Source organism: Apium graveolens, unplaced genomic scaffold (genome assembly GCF_009905375.1).
Source record: "Apium graveolens cultivar Ventura unplaced genomic scaffold, ASM990537v1 ctg7393, whole genome shotgun sequence".
Lineage (NCBI taxonomy): Eukaryota > Viridiplantae > Streptophyta > Magnoliopsida > Apiales > Apiaceae > Apium > Apium graveolens.
In genome coordinates, this window is record NW_027420288.1 from 87993 (window position 1) to 113338 (window position 25346).

At 36.9% G+C, this 25346-nt stretch overlaps 1 non-coding gene across 1 annotated transcript; it reads left to right on the plus strand.

Annotated features, from left to right (window-relative positions):
* The first annotated feature begins 15552 nt into the window (after positions 1-15552).
* Positions 15553-15659, plus strand: LOC141704079 (small nucleolar RNA R71). The gene has a single exon (XR_012567824.1). It is a non-coding gene; the product is annotated as a small nucleolar RNA R71 (small nucleolar RNA).
* Positions 15660-25346: the final 9687 nt, after the last annotated feature.

The window sequence follows — 25346 nt, forward strand, 5'->3', positions numbered from 1 at the left end:
CTTTCTTAGACTATTGAGATATTTGTGCCAAAGTTTTCATCAATCTGCACAGAGTATACAATAGTCTCCACTCCAAACTTATTCAGTTCTACTCTCTCGATGGATATTGTTCATCCGTCGAGGGGTGATTGTATCCCGACGGATGTGCCTAACAGCAGTCATCCGTCGGATAGTCAAATTACTACCCCGATGGATATTTCTCGTCCGTCGGGAGTCTCTGCACAACTTCAAAGCTCAATAATAGTCATAAGTGCAGATGACTTAGTAATTGTACAATTACTTTTAGGATTGAGGGAAGGAAGTGAACTGAGTGAGAGTCTGGGTTGCTCCCAGGAAAAAGGAGAGAAAAAGAGTGAATTAATGCAGTCCATTTCTTCAGGACTGGCAAAAGTGAGTGAGAGGAGTCCCACCTTAGATGGTGAAGGTGAGGGTGTGAGGGTGGGAAGCCAAGGGGAGCCGTTGATGCAAGAAAAGAGAGATCATGAGAGAAATGCAGATACAGGAGAGATAAGGGTGGAGGTCATTGCTAGTGAGTCAATGAATGTCCAGGATGCAGACAAGGAGGGACTATCTCAGCAAAGTCAAGCTGTTATAAATTCCACCTCCTTGGATGCTGAGACATTTACTCATCCTGTTCCATTATATCAACTTTTAGCTGGACAGGGCAATGAAAATGCAGAAAGGATGCTGAATTTGGTGCACACCACACAGTCTATGCAAAGAGCAAAGGATGCAATCACAGTTATGCCCTCTACAGCGGGTGATATTGACTATGAGACTGGTGGGTCAGAAGAATTCTTTGCTGATGAGGGTGAAGATATTGTAGATGAGGCACTGGACATAGGGGGAGAAGTAGGCCCTAGTTCCAGATCAGGCATGCCATCATGGGCATTCTCCAAGAACTGTGATGAACATCATTTCAAGACCACCCTCATCCAACTCATCAGTCAGACACAATCTGCTCTTCAATCATCCAATAATGCTAACACCAAGAAGCTCCTGCAAGCACATCTTGCTTCTCTCCAATTACAACAAATTCAAGGCTATCAACATAGTCAAGATGTCACTTCCACCAAAAATGAGGTTGATCGACTCAAGAAGGACATTTTTGACAGATTGGAAGCTAGGCTTCCAGAAACAACAATGATGGATATTAAAAGACAGCTAAGGAAGAACTCTGATCTTGCCACCAAGGTGGATTTCCTGGATAAAAGGATGATTTCTATGGAAGCTTCTCTTACAGCAATTCATCTACACCAAGCACAACAAACAGACTTGCTTCAAAAGCTAGTGGCTGCACAAACTTCTTCCTCTACTCAACTTGCTGATAACAAAAAGGGGGAGAGAGGAAGCTCCATAGTCCCAATCAGTCAAGAGAGTTCAAGGAGTGAGGGGGAGCAGAAAGTGCTCAATATTCAAGTAAGCAAAGCAATTGTGCCAGCAATTGTTTTTACAAAGTCACCTGCTAAAGATAGCATTGATCTAATCAATGAAGCAGCAGCTGAGAAGAAGCTAGTGAGCCCAATAAACTGGAAGAAAACTGATGAAAATATTTAAAAGAAATTTGGTCCAATACAGAAGCCAGAAAAAACAGTCATTCATCACTCTCAAGTCAAGAATATTTCTGTGAATAAAATGAGTATGAATTATCTTGAAAGAGGCCAAACATCCTGCATCAAATCTCCAAAGGCAAATCTGATCATGAAGCCAAAAAGGAACTACTCAAACTTTCAGACAAAAATCCTTTGGATACAGTGTATGAGACACACAGGTCAGATGAGAAGAAGTTGTTATCAAGGTCAATAGCATTTTACAAAGATCTAGCTGATTCAGTACTGAAAAGAAGAATTGCCAAGGTTTTCAGAAATGGTAAAGAAATCTGTATGATGGCTGGACACCCTCAGTTTGTAGAAGCAAAAAGAGAAGAGAAAGAAAGATTAAGGCAAGAAAAGAAGCAAGCTGCCCTACATGCAAAGAAACTCAAACAAAAGAAGGAGCAAGCTGCTATCTTGGCCAAGCTTCAAGCTGTGAAGACCACAAAAGAGATTCCTGAACAACCATCTCAAATTGCTGAATCTAAAGATCAGAAAATGCAAGATACACCTCAACAGATAAAGAAACCAAGGTACAAGAGGAGAATTAAGAAGAAATTGGACTTCAGTGATGAGGAAATGGAAGACTACTTTCCTATAAAGTCTACTACTACAACTCAGACATCCATGCCCTATGTGGTACATGAGGATTTCAAGGTGGATCCATTCAAGAACTTTCATGGTGAACCTATCATTCCAAAGGATGAGCCAATAGACTGGGATAGTCTACCAATTCCTGAGTTAAACATTCATCTATTTAAGAAGCCAAAGAAAACAAAGATTAGAGCAATCAAGAAAGTGAAGCCTTCAACTCTTAGATCCAAGTCCCTAACCAAAGCTCAACCTAAAGTCAACAAGGGAGATATCATGTACATCTGTGATATCAAAGAATTCTCTGACCTAAACCTCTACCTGGATGAACTGGAAGAAGTTAGAGGGATTGATGCTTAAAGAAATCTACATGAAAGTCTAGTATTCAGGTATAAGGGAGGAAAATAGATCACATGGCCATTTGACAGGATTCTTCAAGAAAGCCAATCTGTACTGATAAAGGTCTATTCATCCTTCAAGAAGAACTTTGGATTCAATATGACTGCTAGAAGACTAGTTCTAAAGAAGATTGAAGAACTGAGAAGTATTAGAACTAAAGATGCACTCCTAAAAACTTTAACTATTCCTTACACAGGGATTAGAGTGCATCTAAGGCCCTATTGGCTGATGGAATTCATGGATGATAAGAGAGTTAGAAGATTCTTCAGATTAGAGGACCAACTGAGTATTTCTAGCAATGAAACTCTATTGAAAATACAAGGAATGCTAGATCTCTTAGAAGCTGATGAACTTGAATTCCACAGACAACTCCAGAATCGGATAGAAGAGAACAACAGGAAGCTTGGGAAGAAATCCAAACCATCAAGGAAATAGATTTATCTGCTCAGACTAGAGGAGCACCTTGATAACGATTGTGAGCAAATCTTTGTACACTCTGTCTTGTCCAATTTTCAGTAAATAATGCAGCACTTATCAGTTTTATCTACTATTTTTTTAATCTGTACTTTTAGGGTGTTTTGTTATCATCAAGTTTCTCTTAATTTATGGCTACAATTCTAGTAGACATAAATTAGGGGAGATTGTTGGGAATATGTTGTGAACTTGATGATTAGATTAACAAAACACCTTAGTAGATTCAACTTAATGTAGTTTGTAGCACTCGACGGATGTTCAAGTATAGTCCCGACATATGAACTCTATAGTCCCGACGGATGACTATTTGACATCCATCGAGTGAGTAGCTTATGTACCAAATAAGATTGTAGCACATTTATGCAAATGTACTGTATAGATTCTGTAGGAGTTTATAAGTCATGTTGACTACTAGTGGATATGCAGAATAGGTGGATTAATTGTAAATAAGTAATGTCTTGTAATTCTGTATAAATGAAATGGATTCAAGTGACAAATAGCTACCCGATGGATGATCAACATAGCTACCCGACGGATGATCAACATAGCTACCCGACGGATGATCAACAAAGCTACCTGACAGATGCTTGACAAAGCTACCCGATGGATGATAATATTCAAACATCATTTGACAGTGACAACACAGTCACATGCGTCGGGTGTTTGCGAAAAGGAATGTGGCAGCCTGTTTAATAGGAATTTGAGAATAAGAAGCATTACCATTTCCATGCAATTGAAAAGATATTCAAAGATGCTGGAAAAGAGTAACGAAGCAGCATGGAGTTAAACTAGATATGTTTTGTTTTATTGTCTTGTCTTATTTACATGTAAACTTAGTAATATATAAACCAAGTGTAGCCAGTAGAACAATTATCTAAGCAAACACATTTTCAAAGAGAGATAGATAAAGTTGTACTTGTTAAAAATCTCTCTATAGTTTGACTATTCAACTTGTAAAGCAGCTGTGAGCCATTTTAGCTTCACAGAGTTCTATTTGATATATATATATATATATATCTGGTGGATACTTTCAAATCCACCAGAAAGTTTTAAAAGCAATTGTTTTTATTGCTTTCATATTTTATCAAGTAAGAACAGTTTTTTAAATTTAGAAAAAGTTCCCAGAATTACATTCAACCCCCATTCTGTAATTCTTGTTGTATTGTTAGGGACTAACATACACACATTATCACACACATTTACTTTACTGTTCTTTAGTATGACTCTGTCTTTTGTGTGTTGAAGGTACAAGATCGGCCTCTAAAATGGGTGCAAGTTTAACTCCTATCAGCTTATCCAGGGTAATTTTTCCTTTCTTTTTTCTTGTAGTCTTACATCAAGAATCTTGATTTGATATTTTCAAGATTCTTGACATTTTTAACAGTCCAAGATTCTTGAAGTCTTTTAACTGTTTTTTTATGTGTCTTGGATGTGACTTGGTTTGAAGTGTTTAGAATGCAGCAATATTTAATTTCCATCTTTTAATACAAGTCTTTGTTATTGAAGAGATGCTACTCAAACAAGCTCCAGCATTATATACAGAAAAATGAAGATTAAGCAGCTTTAGTTACATATTTAGTTAATTTTTGATAGGATGTTCTTTGACGAATTAGGAATTTTGTGTTTACTTATTAGTTTGAATACGATCTTGGAAGATTTATGAACTTTTGTGTTTATCTGGTTTGAATTTTTAATGTCAAGATTGTATTGTTATAACTTTGTGGAATGGTGGGAATTAATTATTTACAGGTTTTAAATTGCATTCTAATATTGATTTTTTTCTTAAATTATTGGTAAATGTATGTTATAGTGGAGTGGTGGGAATGAATTGTTTACAGGTTTTAAATTGCATTCTAATATTGATTTTTTTTGCTCTTAAATGCTTGGTAATTGTATGTTAAGTTTAGACTGAGTTTTAGTTTTTATTTGGTTTGAACTATGAATTCTAGTATGTTTTCATTTGCAGGATATAGCACAATATGTTCAAGATTAATGTGATTCTAGAAGAACTTCTTTGGCTTTGCTGATGTGATCGTAGTATCTAACTGAGGTTGAGGCTATATTTTATGTACAAATTGTGATCGTTGTTTCTGTTAGAGCATCTTAATGTGAAGCCACCTCTGGCTCTGCAATTAGGATGTTTAAATATATCTAAAAAAATAAATTACAATGATTTATAAAACCAGTACTCGTTAAAGATATCTTGATAGTCTCCTAGTCTATGTCCTCTCTTCACTTCCTGACAGTTGTGCTCATAAGAAATGGCATTGACGCATACTTGAACAATTAAAACGTCATTTACGAAGAAACCTTTGGATTGGTCATGTAATTTACTCAGTTACAGAAATTTTATTCTGATCATGCAAGTAGTTACTTCACTGAAATAGTTGCTTCCTGTCAAAAGAATGTTAAGATATCTCATGTATTCTGGCCGTAAATCTTAGACTCGTTTATATATACTTGAATGTAAATTTCTTACCTTCTTTGGCTATATTCCTGTGATTTAACTAGTCTTTGACAACAAGCGTGTATTTTATGTACAATTTAAGGTCACCATTCCTGTTAAGACTTCTGAAATTTAGGAAGCCACCACTATTGTTGCTGCTATTGGCGCTATTTTTCTTGTCCAGTACAAGGCCTAAAACCAACCACTTGTTCTTTCATCTTGAATTTCATTATGTTCCCACAAGTTTTCTAAATCCACTTGTCCTGTTAAGATGATGGTGATAATATTGATGTTAAAAATCTTTCTGATGAAGAAGATGAACCTGGAGCTGTTTCAGACAACAATGACAATGACAATGGTAATGATCCTGATGATCATAACTCTAATTCATATTCTGGTGGAATGATTCCGGAACAAGTAATGATAGTCAGACTATCTCTGGGACTAGTCCTCAAGCTTCAGATTTTGGAGATCAAGCTGGCAATAACTCAGGGGGAGCAGAATAAGGAGAAGAACAAGGATCTGGTAGACAGCCTCAACAACTCTGGAAATGTTGAGTCATCAAGAGCTAACTTACCAAGACAGAATGTATGGAGTAAATATCATCCTCGAAATTTGGTACTTAGTGATCCACATAGTGGAGTTAAGACTAGAAGAGCTATAACAAATGAATGTTTTTATTCTGGGTTTCTATCTCAAATGGAACCAAAGAAAGTAGATGAAGCTCTTGGAGATCCAGATTGGGTGATTTCTATTCAAGAGGAACTCAATCAGTTCGAAAGACAGAAAGTGTGGAAGCTTGTACCAAGACCTAAAGAAAAATCAATGATTGGCATAAATGGGTTTTCAGAAACAAGCTCAATGAAGATGGAGTAGTAACAAGGAAAAAGGTGAGACTGTTGCTAAGGGATATTCTCAAGAAGAAGGGATTGACTATGATGAAACCTTTGCACCAGTTGCTAGACTTGAAGCCATCAGGATATTTTTAGCATTTGCAGCATATTCAAATTTCAAGGTATATCAGATTGATGTGAAAAGTGCTTTCCTGAATGGTGAGCTTGAAAAAAAGGTCTATGTGGAGCAACCTCCTGGATTCATAGATCCCGAGTTTGAAGATTTTGTCTATTTTCTCTTCAAGGCTCTTTATGGTCTTAAGAAAGCGTCGAGAACATGGTATGGCCCTCTCTCAGAATTTCTTCTTGAAAATGGTTTCACTATAGGCGTCATATATAAGACTCTGTTTTATAAGAATCACAAAAATGATATCATACTTGTGCAAGTCTATGTTGACGACATTATATTTGGATCTACGAATGATGCACTTTGTGCAAGGTTGGTTAAGTTTATGCAGAGTAGGTATGAGATGAGTATGATGGGTGAGTTGAACTTCTTTCTTGGACTTCAAGTGAATCAGAAGCTAGATGGTATCTTTATTTGTCAAACGAAGTACATCAGAGATCTTCTGGAGAAATATAAGTTGGAAGATTTAACACCTGCAAAGACCCTGATTGCAGCTGCCACAAAACTTGATTAGGACAAGTCTAGTAAGAAGGTGGACATCACTAATTATCGAGGCATAATTAGATCATTACTTGTATGCACGGTTCCAAGATGATCCGAAGGAATCTCATCCGACAGCTGTCAAAAGAATTTTCAAATATCTAAAGGGTACACCTAATATAGGTATCTGGTATTCTATTGATACGTGCTTTGATCTCATCGTCTACAAAGATTCTAATTATGCTGGTTGTAATATTGATCGGAAGAGTACTTCAGGAAGATGTCAGTTTCTTGGAAGAAGATTGGTTTCTTGGTTTAGTAAGAAACAGCATTTAGTTTCTACTTCTACTGCTGAAACTGAATACATTGCTACTGGAAACTAGTATTCTTAAATTCCTTGGATGAGAAACCAACTCCAAGACTACGGACTTGAAGAACATTTGTGACGCCCTCAATCTCGGGGTTAGGAAATGAGGACCCACACAATATGAAACTAATAATAAATAATTATAAACCCCGATTAACTACTAACAGGATCTAAACAGGATTAAGTATGAGACAAGACAAAACTAACAACCAACATATTAATCTTACAACCCAAAATATATTATCAAATATACACAATCGATTCTGACTTGGAACCGACAGATAATTTATTGTATCTTTACAACCTTCCAACTTACAGCGCTTGATCACACAACCTGTACTACCTGCTTTGGCATCTGGAAGCCTACAACACGTTAAGGGCCACCATGTACGCTCTTACGAGCAGTGCGCCTAAGTTTGGCCATATTCTCACTTAACTGCCATGGTTAGAAGAAAGCAAAATATATGAGCATAAAGAGCTCAGCAAGTAACTATATGACAGTTCTATAATGCAAAGATAATTAAATACCAAATTCTACTCTAAGGTATTCCACTTTACGACTCTAGGTGGCAGATTTCTATCTTTGGCAAATGGAGGGTTATGAAGAAAGGTTTTGGGCTTTCAGGAATCAAAGCTCAAGATAGGGTGAAAGCCAACATTCATCACAAATCATTATTCGGATCTCAAAGGATCTCTCAAGAGGAAAGCAAGAATTTATTCAACTCTGGGAATCAATTATATGATTGCTAACAATATCAGAATAAAACCAGGGTTCTCAAAGCTGTATGCTAAACAATAACACAGTCAACTCATCACAAATCATTTTAAAGCATTTCATTTTCAAAGAAGCAATTGCTAAGTAAAGGTATTCAATTTCTCTTTATAAAGTAGTAAGGAACCCTTGATTGGACTACTTTAACTTTCATAAATAATACGGGTGATCAGCCATACCGACCTCCATCTGGTCGTTAAGGTACCTATTGTATAATTTTAGCCTTAAATTGGACTAGCCCCGCTAGTCTCTTATATGACTAGACTGGTCCCACTAGTCTCTTACGTCTCAATCCAATCCATCAGGAATTCATTTGGAAAACCTTATGTTGGAAAAGAAAGGTTTGACTAAGTTCATTTTATCATTACCAAGAATATGAAATCATTCGGACTCTTTCGAGTCGAAAATCATTCTTAAGTTCAATTTCAAGAATTCAAAAGATTGAATAAATCAAAAGTAATCAGAGGTCAATACTATGGTCGACGTCAAATGATAATCAAAGTATGAGGGTTAAGGATTCAGAACAGTACTAGAAATCATTATGGTATAAGGACTTAGGTTAATCGAAACAATACACAAGGGAGCTCATAAAGATTCTTATAAGGTTCACTAGAATTCAAGGTATCCAAAGGAATCAGTAGGTAATTAGGATATGAATCAACATGGTTATTACATGGGCTTGGACAATAAGCATATTAAGTCATTACAAGAACAATATCAGGGTGTTTCAAAGAATCAATAACAAGTATGGTACAAGATTCAATATCAGGGTTCAAGAATCAATAACAGGTTATCACTAGTGTTATAAAGATCAATACTCTATCATGGCATCATCAATATCTTTCAATACACAACTTATACAAGTAGGCAGAGTTACTTTCCTCCTTTAAGAGGGTTAAACTACTGTCACCTATGTTGGGTTTCGAGCACATAAACGCAACGGAAATTGTAATTAAAAATATGAAAAATCAGAATTCTCGAAACCCACCGCAGGATCCATGCGAAAAACATATATCTAATTCGTAGATCTGATTGTTTACCTTAAGAAGCTTTACCAATTGGTTGACTAATGGAGATCCAAAGCTTGTTCAATCACCACGCATCCCGCTCTCGCGATCTACGCTCTATCGGTATCCACACGAATGCTTGAACGCAATGATTAGATGTGTACTAGCACACGATGGTTTCTTCTTGCTCTCTCCATCTTCTCTCTTGGTGGCTAGGGTTTTAGTAAAAGTCTTGCTCTCAAAATCAGCCACACAAGAGATATTATATAGAGAGTAGAAAACGAATTATAACTCTTAACTAATTAGGAGTTATTACTAATTCGAAATTCTTATTTGTATTATAATTAAGTCTCACTTAATTATTTAACAAATAAATTTCATAATTAATATTAATAAATTCGAATATCAATATTTATCTAATTAATTAAGTCATACTTAATTAATATTATAAATAATTCGAATTACTTTAATATAATTTAAATCCAATTTAAATTAAATAATCCTTCAAGCATTCTTAGTGTGTGACCCTATAGGTTATTATTATGTTGGCAACAAATTTTAAATCTAATTTAAAATCGTAAACAATGAGCGGCATCTAGTAATACATCATTGCTACCCAAGTAATAATAATTGAATCGGTGATCGATTAAACCTTTTGTGAATAATGTACAATGTAATATAATCCCTTTAGCCAAATATTATACATTAAAGTAGAGGCATGTAATGTGTTATCCTCATCATAGTTTAATCCAAATTTTCTTGATCAATGAGTAGACTATCACATCAAATCAACATTTGAGCGTGGCAACACATTTCATAGTCTAGCTCACACAAGAGGCCAATAATATCACTCCTAATATAGGAGGGTTAAATCCCATCTAGATCATTCATATTTCTCATACGATTCATAATATACCCAATGTCCACTTTTATCATTACCCGGTCAAGGATAACTTTTAATGGAATCAATGTATATTAATTCTCGTATAGAAATATAATGACTTCAGGTCTAAGGACCATTACATCATTATCACTGTGAGAATTACTTATGACACAACAAACATGTAGAAGCTCACACTGGGTATGTCCAGCACCATGTACATATACATCTGCCTGTGTTTTGACTTTAGTATCATCATACCTATGACAATGAGATGTGATCATCAGTCAAAAAAGCACACCAATCTTAATGCATTATTATTGTCTCTTAATAATAATACTCGACTAGGGACCTTTAGGAATATTGATACTATTCTCATAATCTCATTTCTAAGTCACGTACTTAGAGATATAGAATTGCATATCATATTTCAAGGACATTTATTAATCTAACATTAATATCGCAGTAAATTAAGAATTAATAAATTATAAAGAGAATAATTGATAGAACATAAATATTAATAATCCTAATGTCTTAAACTAAAACATCATAGGGTTGTCTCTAGGGCACAAACACTAACAATCTCCCACTTGCACTAGAGTCAATCACTGTTAGGGCGACAACATGCGCTAAAATTCACGCAAGTATATGCGTTCGCAAGTAGTATAAGATATAAATCAAATTCGTTCCCACAGAGACTGGTTTAGGTTAAGTTCAATTTATCCACCTATGCAACAATGTATGGCTATCGTTCAATGCTAAGACAAATAACAAATTAGGTTTTAATTAAACTAAGAGATTATACTAAATAGCATTAACTAAGAAAATTGAGGTTGAATTACTTATATGAGATAAACATGGGTTTCTAACTTCATTACTACTTCATTCAAAGTCGTTGTTCTTAACCTTAGGATGTAATGGTGATGACACTAATCAGATAACACGAAACTAGTAAATGCCAACTTTCATTGTATGAATACTCTACTATCAGACACCCACAAAAGAGATAGAAGCTGAATAGACACCAATTATGTTGAGACCCAATATGTCTATAGAATTTGACAACATAAAGGTTTAATGAACAAGTTATCTATAGTGATTACATAGGGCAAGTAAGATGGTAAAAATTACCTATGAATCATGCATAACAAATACATGAACCTATGCTAGCATGACAAGTTCTAAATCTCTATATTCACTTTTGCTTCAATAGAGATTAACACGCTATCTTATATGTTAGCTATGCACATAAGACGAATAAGCACAACCAATACTAGGATATCAATCAATCACCACACACCAAAATATTGAAAACAATTAACTATAGAAATCTATAAGTAAATCCGAGAACCCCACGATAACGATTAGTTCATAACTGAACTCATCGTCACCATGGGTTCCAATGAAAGCATGATAATAAATAATATAAGAGTACTAGGGTTCAAAGACAAATCGAAAACAAGCATCCAAGTATCAACTATATTGAAGAAAATAAGAGTGTTCTTCTCCGTAGCCTTCTCGTGCTCTCTAGGTCTTCTTATTGCTTTCCCAGCCCTCCTGTTGTTAAAAACATCTTTTTTTTGGGTATATATAGGCTCCAGGATGATCAGGACTCTCAAAATCTTCAATTTCGACTAAAATCAGGATTCTGGGACAGAAACTGGGCGCGGCCTGAAATAGTGATTTCAACGGCGCAAAGGCGCACTGCCATCTGGCGCGGCCGCGCTGACATTCTGGAATTTTTCTGACAAATCTTCTTTTGGCAATATCTTGAGTTCTGCTCATCAGAATTAGGCGATTCAACTGTCCATGCGAAGCTAACAAGATTTTCTACAACTTGAGAATGGACTAGGCTTCCAATTCTGACCTCTTTTCAGCATATTTCCTTGAAAAGATCCTTTCTTCATTTAACTCATGCCTGAAATATAATAACACAAAAACACATCAAAAATACCAACAACTTGAGTCCAAAACACCAACTTAAGCCTATAATGAAGCATTACAAGTAGATATAAAATTCACTCATCACACCCCCAAACTTGAATCGATGCTTGTCCTCAAGCATAAACAGACTCAAATCTACAAAACAAACCTAATGCATGAATACAACTACGTGAATGCAACTAAATGATAATGCAATCGATCCCCTCAGAATAACCATAACCAACCAACAAGCTAATGCCTCTAAGAATGCAATGACTCAAAATAGAGCTCTAATAAATCCCACAAACCAACTCACAAACCAGAATCGTGCGTGTGTGGGATGCTTAACAGATATACTCTTGATACTAGATCAATAACCATAACTTATCTTTCATCAAAACAATCACAAGTTTATAACTAGAATAGACGTTAAACGCATAATGACTCATACCACCTCCTTTCTACTAGAGTTATACAGGGATTCATGCTATTATTGAACACATAACAAAGATGCTTACTTGACCGTGCAATAAATGAGGTCCCAAAAGACTTATGTAATAATACCCATGTAGCGAGCGTTAGGTTAGCAGATCCCAGACTATAAAAGCCTTAGGTCACTAGGCACAAAGTCCCTTAGAACTTAATAACTCGAGTATTAAAGAGCTCACTTTTGATGCATAAATACATACTTTTTTTCTCTTTTTTTACTTTTGTTTTTCTCTTTTTTTTCTTTTCTTTTTCAACAATTTCTGAATGAATGTGTTTCGCTCCATCTCATTCAACCCTAGACTACTCATATAAATATGAGCCGGCTACTAGCCATTTGACGCCTAGCCTTACAACAACTAGCAATGAAATCCAAGTTTTTCTCTAAATTAAAATTTAGTGTTTTTACGTCATTACGAGAGTATCACAAATTCTAAATATAACCAAGTGATTAAATCTCAACAACAAACAAGTATGATCATGATCTAGATCAAAAGAAACCCTATAAGACTTTGTGAAATTATCTGTTTATAGCATGTAAATTAATTCATTAGGACTTAGACATCCCTCTATTCGTCATCACTACACTCACATCAACATCAACCAATCAATCAGAAATAGCTCAACCTAAGGGATCATGTTATATGCATGCAAAATACAACTATATGGACTCACATAATAACACAAAAAAATATGTCCATTATGAACAATCATGCCAAAATATGAATGAACTACATCTAAACATGCAATATGAATCTATATGAATCTATATGAACTATATGGACACACACAAACTAATCCTTACATTATCACCCCCAAACTTAAAATTTTCAATATCCTCTTTGAAGGTAATAATAAGGATTTCAGGCATACCTAGACGTCAGAAAGATCACCCTCTTTGGGTGGAGGATCAGATGGCCAATCAACCTCGACACCAGTGTCTCGTAAAATAGTACGAAGAGCGTGTGTCAAATCTTCAGCAAAATGACAGTGAATATCATGCATCGCCTCCATACGCCTAGTCAATCACCTGTACCGCGCATCACTAACACCAGTCATATCAACTATCTGCTACACATGAGAAGAACCCTCTGTAGGCACTAGAGGATCCGTTCGGCTACCCTCTATATCATCAAAAATATATCTCAACCCCTTGTCAGGGGGTGCACCTAAGAATGGATAACTCAAGTGATATGATAGTGGGTTGAGCTCATGTGTGGGAGCATCTTCAATAGACGGCTCGAGGCGCTCCTGAGAAATTTTTAGCTCTGCTAACCCAAGAGAATCGAACGGCATATCCAACATCCTCTTCCACGGAGGTGCATTCAAATACTGCAGTTGCTCTGCCCCTTCTTTGTCATCAATAACTAATTTCCCCATTAAGGATCTCTCTAAGATATCTAACTTTAGCAATTGCTCAAGTTCCGAATTTGCTACAGAGTTGACCCACTCTACTTTAAAGCACTCCTCTTTAGCTGTGGGTAACTTTATTACCTTGAAGACATTAAAAGTGACCTTCTGATCATGAACCTTCATCGTAAGCTCTCCTTTTTGCACATCGATCATAGTTCGGCCTGTAGCTAAGAATGGTCTCCCCAAGATAATGGGAATCTTCTTATCCTCCTCAAAGTCAAGAATTACAAAGTCAGCAAGAAAGATAAGTTTGTCCACCTTGACCAACACATCCTCCACAATGCCTCGTGGATATGTAATAGAACGATCAGCCAACTGCAAGGACATATATGTCGGCTTCGGATCAGGTAGACCAAGCTTCTTGAAGATAGAAAAGGGCATCATATTGATGCTAGCTCCCAAATCACACAAACACTTGTCGAATGACGATTTTCTGATGGTGCAAGGAATAGTGAAGCTTCCAGGATCTTTAAGCTTCGGAGGCAACTTCTGTTGCAGCACTGCACTGCATTCCTCCGTAAGAGCAATGGTCTCTAAGTCATCGAGCTTCAGTTTCCGAGAGAGAATATCTTTCATAAACCTCGCATAGCTAGGCATCTGTTCAAGAACTTACAGCGAAAGGTATATTGATATGAAGTTTCTTGAACACCTCCATAAACTTAGCAAATTGCTTATCCAACTTTTGCTTCTGCAAGCCTCTTAGGAAAAGGAGGTGGAGGATAGACCTGTTTCTCCCCTGTATTACCCTCATGAGGAGTGTGTTCCATAGTTTTCTTCCTTGATTCCACCTCGGCATCATTTAGCACTTCTTCTTCATCCACAACTTCATTATCTGAAGCTTGAGATTTTTTAGGCTCATCGTCTTGCTGAATTATAGGGACTTGCGACCTTTCCAGACCTTAAGGTGATGGCGTTCACCTGTTCTTCAACTTCCCTCTTTCCTGGATTGGCTTCTGTATCACTAGGAAGTGTTCCTGGTGGTCGATTCAATAAGGCGTTAGCAATTTTCCCTATTTGGTTCTCCAGAATCTTGATAGAATCAGCCTAGGCTTTGACATATATAAGAGCCTGGTTTTTGCACATAAGCCTCAACTCCTCCAATTCAGATTTTTCATTCGAATATAGACCTGCACCTACATGAGTTTGTTGTTGAAGTTGGAGTTGTTTTCTTGGTGCAAATTGTTGCTGAAAACCAGAAAGATTGAATTGCTTGTTTCCAAACTACTGGAACAGTTGTTGCATCGTATTCTAATTGTTGCTCCAGCTGAAGTTAGGATGATTCCAGTTGCCAAGATGATAAGTGTCTGGAACTGGTTGCTGCGATCTCTGAAAGTTGCTCCCAAACTGAGTTGATTCACTAGATATAGCGCATTGCTCCGTCGCATACGAACCTGCACACAGCTCACAAACACTGGTTATCTGATTAACACAATAGTTAGCCAAAAAATTGATCTTCATAGACAATGCCTTAAGTTGAGCAGTGATAGATGTAGCTGTATCCACTTCAAGAACTCCTGCTACCTTGCCCTGTGGCAATCTCTGGGTTGGATACTGATATTCATCAGTAACCATCAGTTTAATTAGATCATAAGCTTCCGCATAGCTCTTTGCCCATAATGTTCCACCTGATGTTGCATCGAGCATGGGTCTTGACTGTGCTCCCAACCCGTTATAAAAGCAATTGATGATCATCCAATCAGGCATTCCATGATAAGGACACTTCCTAAGCATCTCCTTGTAGCGCTCCCAAGCTTCACATAAAGATTCTCCTGTTTGCTGCGCAAATTGAGTAACAGCATTTCTGATTGCAGCTGTCTTCGCCATAGGGAAGAATTTAGTAAGACACTTCTGAGCAAGATCATCCCAAATAGTGATAGAACCTACTGGTAGAGAATGTAACCAGCACTTAGCTTTATCCCTCAGAGAGAATGGGAAAAGCCTCAGCTTTATAGCATCTTCAGAAACACCATTGACTCTGAAGGTGTAGCAGATCTCTATGAAATCCCTAATGTGCGTATTGGGATCTTCCGTTAGAGAATCCCCAACCTAAACTAAGTTCTGCACCATCTGAATTATGCCAGGCTTGATCTCGAAGGTTTTAGCTGCGATCGTTGGCCTGAAAATGCTAGATTGAATGTTATTGATCTTGGGTTGAGAAAAATCCATCAAGGCTTTCGTTTGTGCTGCTGGATCCCCCATTGTAATGAGTACCTAAAACACAAACAAATAAACCGTGAAATTAAAAGAATCCGAGTCAGTGAACTTTAACGACCACTAATGACAAGCACATAAACTAAAAATTAACACCGAGTCTCCGGCAGCGGCGCCAAAAACTTGTTAGGGCAATAACACGCGCTAAAATTCACGCAAGTATACGCGTTCGCAAGTAGTATAAGATATAAATCAGATTTGTTCTCACAGAGACTGGTTAAGGTTAAGTTCAATTTATGCACCTATTCAACAATGCATGGCTATCGTTCAATGCTAAGACAAATAACAAATTGGGTTTTGATTAAACTAAGAGATTATACTAAATAACATTAACTAAGAGAATTGAGGTTGAATTACTTATATGAGACAAACATGGGATTCTAACTGCATTACTACTTCATTCAAAGTTATTGTTCTTAACCTTAGCATGCAATGATGATGACACTAATCAGATAATATGAAACTAGTAAATGCCAACTTTCGTTGTACGAATACCCTACTACCAGATATCCACAAAAGAGATAGAAGCTGAATAGACACCAATTATGTTGAGACCCTATATTCTATAGAATTTGACAACATAAAGGTTTAATGAACAAGTTATCTATCGTGATTACATAGGACAAGTAAGATGGTTAAAATTACCTACGAATCATTCAAAACAAATACATGAACCAATGCTAGCATGACAAGTTCTAAATCTCTATATTCACTTTCGCTTCAATAGAGATTAACACGCTATCTTATATGTTAGCTACACACATCAGACGAATAAGCACAACCAATACTAGGATATCAATCAATCACCACACATCAAGATATTGAAAACAATTAACTATAGAAATCCAGAAGCAAAATCCGTTAGAACCCCACGATAACGATTAGTTTATAACTAAACTCATCGTCACCATGGGTTCCAATGAAAGGATGATAATAAACAATATAAGGAGTACTAGAGTTCAAAGACAAATCGAAAACAAGCATCCAAGTATCAAGTATATTGAAGAAAACAAGAGTCTACTTCTCTGTAGCCTTCTCGTGCTCTGTAGGTCTTCTTATTACTCTCTCAGCCCTCCTTGCTGTTAAAAACGTCTTTTTATGGGTATATATAGGCTCCAGGATGACCAGGACTCTCAAAATCTTTAATTTCGATTAGGAATCTAGGCCAGAAACCGGGCGCGGCCGCGCGGCCACGTTGAAATATGGATTTTAGCGGCGCGGGCGCGCTGCCTTCTGGCGCGGGCGCGCTAACATTTTGGAATTTTTCTGACAAATCTTCTTTTGGCCATATCTTGAGTTCTGCTCGTCAGAATTAGGCGATTCAAATGTTCACGCGAAGCTAACGAGATTCTACAATTTGAGAATGGCCTAGGCTTCCAATTCTGACCTCTTTTCAGCATAATTCCTTGAAAAGCTCCTTTCTTCATTTAACTGATGCCTAGAATGCAATAACACAAAAAACATCAAAAATACCAACAACTTGAGTCCAAAACACCAACTTAAGCCTGTAATGAAGCGTTCCAATGTAGATATAAAATTCACTCATCAATCACCTATGTATCTAATACTCATGGAACTAGTATGACCATCGTACTTCTGCTGCGATAAAGCGTTAGTCAGTGGGTCTACAACACTATCATTATTATGCACTTTATATTTAGATCTCCTTAATCATTAATCTAATTAATAATGAGGTATTGCCTAAGAACATGCCTAAACAGTCTCCATGGTTGTTTCAAAAAAATATCAATATATTCGACTTCCATAGAATCATCAATGTTCTTGCTGTGAACTATTCAAGCTAACATCAATTATATTTAGAGAAAACACAAAACAGACATAAACTCGTAATCATCCTTGTATGTCCAAAAATTAGGTTCAGAAACTAGTATTAGTGTAACCCTTTACAACCAGTTCCCTATCTTCTCCATACACCAAAAATAAATCTTTAGTCCTCTTTTAGTACTTAAGAATATTCTTGAAAACTATCAAGTGACCCTCACCTGGATTAGACTGGTATCTGATCATCATGCTCAAAGCATATGAAATATCAGGACAAGTACATATCACTGCATACATTATAGATCCAATTGCCGAAGCATATGGAGCTTTTCTAAGACGGCCCTTGTCATCTAATGATTTAGGGAAGTTATCCTATGAGATCACTATCCCAAGAGACATCGGGACATATCCACTATTTGCCTCCTGCATCCTAAAATGATGTAATATTTTATCAATGTATGTACTTCGACTAGGTCGATTAATCTCTTCAATCTATCTCTATAGATCTTGATCCCTAATATATAGGTAGCATCACCCAATTCTTTCACCGAGAAACTATTTCTCAACCAAGTCTTAACAGCCTGTAGAGAAGGTATGCCATTCCTTATTTGTTAAATGTCATCTACATATAATACTAGAAATGTCACATGGCTCCCACTAACCTTCTTGCAAACACATGGTTCATCTTCGTTTTGAATAAAGCCAAAATTTTTGACCGTTTTATCAAAATGAATATTCATTCTCCTTGAGGCTTGCTTCAATCTATAAATAGATAGAAGCAACTTACAAACTATCTTAGCAAACTTTGGATCGACAAAACCCTCAGGTTGTATCATATATACATCATCTTCAAGGCTCCTATATAAGAAAGCAGTTTTGACATTCATTTGCCAAATCTCATAGTCAAAGTAAGCAACTATTGCTAACAAAATCCTTATGGACTTGACCATAGTAACCGGTGAAAAAGTCTCATCATAGTATATACCATGAATTTGTTTGAAACTTTTTTCCATTAGTCGCGTCTTATAGGTCTGTACTTTACCATCCATGTCAGTTTTCTTCTTGAAAATCAACTTGCACCCTATAGGTTTCACCCCTTCGAGTGGATCAACTAAAGTCAGTACTTTATTTTGATACATGGATTCCATAGCGGATTTCTTGGCCTTCAGTCATCTCTCGGAGTCTGGACTGTTCATAGCATCTTATTAGTCCCTTAACAATATAACAAGAATTACAGAAGGGGGGTTGAATGGAATTCTTGAACCTTTTTCTTGAATAAAATTATTCTAACTCAAATATATATATCAGTGTGAATTGATTAGCAGAATGCGGAATAATCACTTGAAATGAATCAAAACACAAGTAATTAAAAACAAGAGTCTTTAAAAATTTTCTGGTGGATTTGAATAATTCCACCAGAGATATATGATATATATCGAGAGAACTCTGTGTGCAAAAAGCTCAAAGCTGCTTACAAAATGATAAAAACTAAGAATGAGAGAAATGATAAGAATTCAGCTTACAAATGTTTCTCTTTTTTCTGTTTTTTCCTCAGTTGGTTAGTTGTTATTCTATTTGCTGCTTCTTGGTTTATATATCACCAAGATTACAAAGCAATAAGACAAGATAATAAAACAAAAACTATCGAGTCTATTACAATGCTACTTCATTACTCTATTCCAGCATCTTTGAATATCTTCATAATAGCATGGAAATGGCAATGCTTCTTTGTTCTCAAAAACCCAGTTGAATAGGCTACCACATTTCATTTGCATCCACTCGACGCATGTGACTGTGTTGTCACTGTCAACAGATATTTGAATTCTTTATCCGTCGGGTTCATGATCATCCGTCGAGTTACTGATCATCCATCGGGTTGTTGATCATCCGTCGATTTCATTGTTGTTTATCTGTCGGGCAGCAATCAGGCACTTGACTTCATTTCATTTATGCAGAATTATAAGACATCATCTATGTACAATTAATCAACCTATTCTGCATATTTAGATAAAGTCAATCATGACTTAAATACTACTACAGATTTTAACAATGTGTATGCAGAAATGTACTACAGACTTATTGTTACATAAACTACTCACTCGATGGATAATAAGTCATCATCCGTCGGGACTATATTGAGTTACCCGTCGGGACTATAATCCTTATCCTCGAGTGCTACATTTTTCACTAAGTAAAATCTACCAAGGTGTTTTGTTCATGAAATCATCAAGTACACAACATATACACAACAATCTCCCCCAGTTTATGTCTACTGGAATTGTAGGCAGAAATTAAGAGATACTTGATGATAACAAAACACCCTAAAAATAAAACTTTAAAAGAAAGTAGATAATACTGAAAAGTGCTTCAAAATGTACAAAGTTTTGCTCACAGTCATTTTCAAGATGCTCCTCTAGCCTGCGCAAATTTATCTAGTTCCTTAAAGGTCTGGATCTCTTTCCAAGCTTTCTGTTGTTTTCTTCAATCTGATTTTGGAGCTGCCTGTGGAATTCCAGTTCATCAGATTCTGAGAGATTTAGCTTTTCTTGCATTTCCAAGAGAGTCTCATTGTTAGAGATTCTCAATTGGTCTTCTAATCTGAAAAATCTTCTCACTCCTTTGTCATCCATGAACTCTATCAGCCAGTAGGGCCTTAGATGCACTCTTCTCCCTGTGTAAGGGATAATTAGAGTCTTTGGGAGTGCATCTTTAGCTCTAACACTCCTTAGCTCTTCAATCTTCTTCAGTACCAATCTTCTTGTAGTAATATTGAACCCAAAGTTTTTTTTGAAAGATGAATAAACCTTAATCAGTACAGCTTGGCTTTCTTGAATGATCCTGTGAGGTGGCCACTGAATTTCCTTTCCTCCTTTGTAATTGAACACTAACCTTTCAGGTAGGTTTCTGTATGCATCAATTCCTCTCACTTCATCTAGTTCATCTAGATAGAGGTTTAGATCAGAAAATTCTTTGATGTCACACAAGTACATGTAATCTCCCTTATTGACTTTAGATTGAGATTTGACCACAGATTTGGATTTGAGAGGTGATAACTTCACTTTCTTGACTGCTCTTGACTTTATTCTTCTTGGCTTGCCAAGGATTGGCAGATTGAAGTCAGGAATTGGTATGTTCTCCCATTCTATTGGCTTATCCTTTGGCACAATAAGTTCACCATGAATGTTCCTGTAGGGATCGACCAATTTGATATTTCCAAATACCACAGGGGGTTTTGATGCTTGAGTTGTAGTTGGAGTGGATTCCTAGGGAAACTGATTCTCCAAATCCTTATCAATAATGTCCAGTTTCCTTTTGGTTCTTTTAGCCAATTCCTTGATTCTTGGAGATTTCTTCTGTTGTTCAACCTGCTTCTTTGATTCAATGATTTCAGATGGCTGAGCAATAATTTGTTGTGATGAATTTACAGCATATAGCTTGGCCAAGATAACAATTTGCTCTCTCTTTTGTTTAGTCTTTTTAGCATCTAGAGCAGCTTGCTTCTTTTCCTATTTCAATCTAGCCTTTTCTTCTCTATTTGCTTGAGCAAATTGAGGATGTCCAGCCACCACACAAATTTCTTTCCCATTCCTAAAAATTTTAGCAATTCTCCTTTTAGAAGCTGAATTAGATGGATCTTTGTAGAAAGCAATTGACCTTGACAGAAGCTTCTTTTCATCAGGAGTAGGTGTCTCATACAAAGTATCCAAAGGGTTCTTCAATGATGATTTTGAATAGTTCACCCTTGGTTTCAGAATTGTTTCAGCCTTTGGAGATTTGATGCAGGATGGCTGCCCCCTTTCCAGATAGTTCATGCTCATCTCATTCATAGAAATCTTCTTGACTTGAGAGTGATGGATGGCTGACTTTACTGGCTCCTTAACTAGCCCAAATTTTTCTAGTATATCCTCATCAATTTTCTCCCAGTTGACTAAACTCAACTTCTCCTTATCAGCTGCTCTTATGTTGGCTGCTGCTGCATTGATCAGATCTATACTATATGTACTGGTGGTTTTGAGATAGTAATTGAAGGCAAAATTACTTTACTGATTTGAATTTGAAGCCTCTCCCCCTCACTTGGTCGTTTCTCCCCCTTTTGTTATCATCAAGTTGAGTAGAGGAGGAGGTTTGAGCAGCCACCAGTTTTTGAAGTAAATATGTCTGTTGGGCTTGATGAAGATGAATGCTGTCAAAGATGCTTCCATGGCTGACATTCTTGTATCCAAGGCATCTATCTTGGTTGCAAGATCAGAATTTTCCCTTAATTGCCTCTTGATATCAAGCATTGTAGTTTCTGGAAGCTTAGAATCCATCTTGTCTGAAATGGCCTTCTTCATCTCCTCAATATCACCCTTGATGGTGTTTACAATCCCTAGCATGTTAGAAGCCTTGAATTTGTTGAAGTTACAAAGAGGCTAGATGTGCCTGAAGGAGCTTCTTGGTGCTGGCATTTGGTAGTGGTTTAAGAGCAGTATTTGTCTGATTAATTAGTTGGATCAGGGTTGTCTTGAAGTAGTACTCATCACAGTGCTTTGAAAATGCCCATGATGTCATACCTGATCTTGAACTGGAACCTACTTCTCCTCCTATGTCCATTGCTTTATCTTCACTATCCCCACTTCCATCACCAAAGAAATAAGCTGAACCACCAATCTCATAATCCACATCACCAGCTGTAGATGGAAAAGCTGTGATGGCATCCTTAGCTCTTAGCATAGACTGAGTGGTATGCACCAGATTGAGCATCCTTTCTGCATTGTCATTGCCCTGTTCAGCTATAAGTTGATAAGCTGGAACAGGGTGAGTAAATGCCTCAGCATCAAGGGAGGTGGAATCTATTACAGCTTGAGGTTGTTGAGATAGTCCCTCCCTGTCTGAATCTTGGACATTCATTGACTCACTAGCAATGACATCCATCCTTATAGCTCCAGTACCTGCATTTCTCTCATTTTCTCTCTTTTGTTGCATCAGGATCTCACCCTGGCTCCCCACCCTCACACCCTCACCTTCACCATCTAAGGTGGGACTCCTCTCACTCTCTTTTGCCAATCCTGAAGAAATGGATTGCATAGTTTGACTCATTTCCTCTCCTTTTTCCTGGGAGCAATCCAGACTCTCACTCATAACACTCTTCTCTATCAATCCTAATAGTGACTGTACAACCACTAATTCTTCTGCACTCGAAATAGATGAAGTTTGAGGCTGTGCAGAGATACTCGACGGATGAGTGATATCCATCGGGTGAGTGGTTTTGCTATCCGACGGATAACTGCAGTTAAGCTTATCCATTGGGATACAATCACTACTCGACGGATGAGCAATATCCGTCAAGAGAGTAGAAATGAATGAACTAGGAATAAAAACTATTGTGGACCTCTGTGCTGATTGAAGATATTTTGGGCACAGATGATTCAACAGTTCCTGAAAGAATTGGCAAGTGAGCCAACAAATCATCTAAAAGATGCTGCTCACTTGCACTAGATTTTGGCTTCCCCAACAAAGTTAAAGAAGGGGAATCAGGAATTGATGTGTTTATCATATCCACATCCAGTGAGTTTGTGGGTGAGTTATGTATTTGAGGTGCTTCTATTACTAGAGATTTTGGTTGTGACTCCACATTTATTGGAGCCACATCAAATTGAATTTGTGAAGGTGCAGTGATTGTGTCTTTAACAGCAATTTGTACAGTGTGTGTACCCTGTGCATCCCCAAGGATTTTAGATTTCTTCTTTCTGGCATAAGTTTTGGGTGAGCTTGTGTCCCTAACCCTCTTGGCCTCTGCTCTTGGTTGAGAGCTTTGTTCAATAACTACCTCCTTTTGGGAGGATGCAGCTAGAAATGAGCTTTTATCATTTTAAGCACTGCAATTTGTTGGGAACTGCAGTGTGGCTAGGCTGGGAACCACTTCAACTCTCCATCCTTATCCTTAGGGTTTCTTTATGTTCACCCCTTCCCTCACCTATCTTGCCCACCTTCACACTCCCCTCTTTGGTTTTGGTGGATTTTGCAACTGGCATCTTTTGAGAGATACCAGAGGGGGCTTTCTTAGATTTGGGTTTTGAATTTTGCAGTTTTGGTAGCTTGGGTAGGCAACTGTTGGGTCATTGACACAGTTGCCATAGCCACACTAGAACTCAAAGAAATTGGTGAGGTTGGAACAGTAGTAGGGATAGATGAACTTATCTCATTTACCTGAGGTGCTTCCATTACAGAGAAATAGAACAATGGCACATCCTTCTGATGATTGGCCCTGTTTAAATCTGCAATGAGCCTTCTCTCTTGAACCCAACAATCTAATTTGTTGTTTGGGTTCTCAATCACAATCTCTTCACAGAGGTGGTTAGCTAACATCATAAAAATCTAGCATAATAAACACTTTTACCCCTCTTGTTTAACTCTCCTAACTTATAGCCAACTCAAACAGAACAAGGTCACTAAAATTTAAATACTTATCTGTAACTAGCATGTTAAGCATGGAGATATTGACTGAATCAAAATTACTGACTTTACCTGAAAAGACCTTTGTCTCTACATCACACATAAAACTCCATTCTTTCCTAAGACCCAATCTCCTAAGTCACTTAACTTAGAAGTAGAAAGAGCGTAGTTCATGGAATTAAGCATATTGATTATGTCAGTGTTCAGTGTGTGGTGAGGTCACAGTGTTTTCAGAAATCTTGAAACATGCTTTTATAACATCACTATTGATACAGAATTCCTTACCTTTGATGGTTAGAGTGATGGTATTATCTGTTGAGTTGTAAGTAGCAGTGTCCACATCTCTTCAACAACTTCACAAAAGATTGTGGGTGATTCCAGCATGGCATAGCTAAGCTTGCAATTCTTCACAAAGTCCATCATCTTGTGATAGTCACCAGGAATGCTGAATCCCCTTGTTCACTAGTGCAGTGAAATTGTTCTTCTCATAAAGAACCCAGTTTGAGACATAATCTTACAACAGGTGCCATTGTTAGAGAATAAGAGCTTGTAGAGAGGGAGTAAGTGCTTTGAAAGAGAAAGAAATTTGAGCAGTTGATTGAGAATGATAAAAGAAAAGCGATTGAAATGAAATAAGCTTTTATACTATCTCAAAAATAACTGTAAAAAAATATAAGTAAAATAAAGCAACCAATGAAAATTGCCTAAAATAGCCGTTTAAAAATAAATGTAAAAATTCCACCCATTATCCGTCGTGTTATGCTTACAAACTGTAAGTATACTCGATGGATAATGTTCAGGAAATTAACGGCTAAGATTAAGACAATTCGACGGATGAGGATAAACTGTTATCCGTCGAGTCATAAAATATCCAGAAAAATAATTGATTTTTATTAGCAAATAGTATACCGACGGATGATCAAACTCGATGGATAAAGATCATCCGTCGAGATGTAAATTTTGACTTAGCCAAAATTTCATCCAAGACTGAAAAATCAATTAAATTTCTGGCTGCATTTCAACTTAAATTATCTCATATAGATTTAAGAATAATTAAGCATACCTAAC